General features: G+C 40.2%; 1 protein-coding gene across 5 annotated transcripts in view; it reads left to right on the top strand.

Moving 5' to 3' along the window:
* Znf410 (zinc finger protein 410) overlaps positions 1 to 1,863 on the top strand; it is a 51,359-nt gene that overhangs the window by 8,747 nt on the left and 40,749 nt on the right. The gene's annotated exons all lie outside the window — the stretch shown is intronic.

Raw genomic sequence — 1,863 nt, 5'->3', positions numbered from 1 at the left:
TATACTTTAAAAAATGATTTAAAATTGCTATTATTGTGTGTGTTCATGGTGTGTGTGTGTGTGTGTGTGTGTGTGTTTGTGTGTGTGTATAAAAGTCAGAGGATAACTTGTAGGAGTTGGTTCTCTCCATTATATGGGTACTGGGGATTGAACTCAGGTTGTCAGGCACTTTTACCTACTGAACCATTTCACAGGCCCTAATTCCAATATTTCTTAATGTCTATCTTATCCTAACTTTTTAGTCCATCTGGTATTAATGGAAAACTTCCAACCTGGGTATGTTTTATACTGTCTTTACTTTATGGATAGCCGTGCTCCCAATTGTGGCAGTAGTTACACCCAATTAGCTGAACTTGTATGCCAAAATGTGGGGGTAGGGGACAGATTCGATTAAGCAAGAGTTTTGAGCTGGGGGAGTAGCTTAGTAGTAGATCGCATGCTTAGCATGTACAGACCTTAGGTTCAATTTCCAGTGAGGGGCAGAGAAGAAAGGGAGGGAGAAAGAATGAATTGATGGCTTCTGTGTCCTAAGAGGAAGCACTTATTTCTTTTGCACCCCTCCCCTTCTTTTCAGGCTGGAGATTAAACCCAGAGCACTATCACATTCTAGACAAGTGCTTCACCACTGAATTATACCTCTAGACTTGACTATCTTTTTGCTTTTGGTTTTCTGAAAGAGAATATCACTGTGTGGCCCAGGCTGGCTTTGAGTTTACTGTAGAGCCCAGGCTGGCCTAGAAAAGGAAATTAACATAGATATGATAGTAGTTACATTGTGTAGCAGGCTAGAGTGACTTTTATTTTCTTAGATTTCCAGGTTTACTAAAAGGTAATTATGCTATTTGATAATTTAAAAAAATAAGCCTAGCTGGGGCATGGTGATGCATATCTGTAGTCTTACCACTTAGGAGCTAGGGGCAGGAGAACTGTTGAATTTTAGAGGTTAGTTTGATACAACTGGAGTTTCAGCTAGTCAGGGCTATATAACAAGACTGTCTTTGAAAAACAAAAACAAAGACCAAAAAAAAAAAAAAAGAAAAAGAAAGAAAGAAAAAAGAAAACCTTTGCTAGAACTAGAAATTGTATGGGGGCTAGAGAGATGGCTCTGTGGTTAAGAGCACTTGCTGCTCTTACAAAGAACTGGACTTTGTTTCCCAGCATCCACATAGAGAGGCTTATAAGTACTTGTAACTGGGGCTGGAGAGATGGCCCAGCAGTTAAGAACACTGACTGTTCTTGCAGAAGACCTGGGTTCGAATCCCAGCACCCATATGGCAGCTAACAATTGTAACTCAAATTCCAGGGTTTCCGACAACCTCTTCTGTCCTCTGCGGGCATTGCACGACACAGGTGCACTTGCCTACGTGCAGGCATAATACTCATACACATAAAATAAAAATAATAAATAAAATATTTTTTTAAAAGAAGTACTTGTAACTCCAGTTCCAGGAGATCCAGCACCCTATTCTGGCCTCTGTGATTACAAGTACGTACACACACACACACACACACACACACACACACACACACACAGACTTATTTTTATTTTTTTGTGTATGAGTGTTTTGCCTGTCTGTAAGTATACCCATGTCATGCAATGCCTGTGGAGGCCAGAAGAGGGATTGAATCCCCCTGGAGTTATGATGGTTATTAGTTGTCTTGTGGGTGCTGAGAACTGAACCCAAGTCTTCTGCAAGAGCAGCCTGTGCTCTTAACCACTAAGCCATCTCTCTAGCCCCCAAAATAAAATTTAAAAATTTTTTGAAAAGTAGAGATTGGAGTTAAGGACAGTTCGTAGTCGCCATATGGAGGCACTCACATACATGGAGGCAATACACTCATACACATAAAATAAAAATAATA

The sequence above is a fragment of the Nannospalax galili genome, unplaced genomic scaffold (genome assembly GCF_000622305.1).
Source record: "Nannospalax galili isolate Female #2095 unplaced genomic scaffold, S.galili_v1.0 scaffold24, whole genome shotgun sequence".
NCBI classification, from domain to species: Eukaryota; Metazoa; Chordata; class Mammalia; order Rodentia; family Spalacidae; genus Nannospalax; species Nannospalax galili.
The sequence above is the reverse complement of the archived record's forward strand: the minus strand, read 5'-3'. Positions and strand labels throughout refer to the sequence as shown.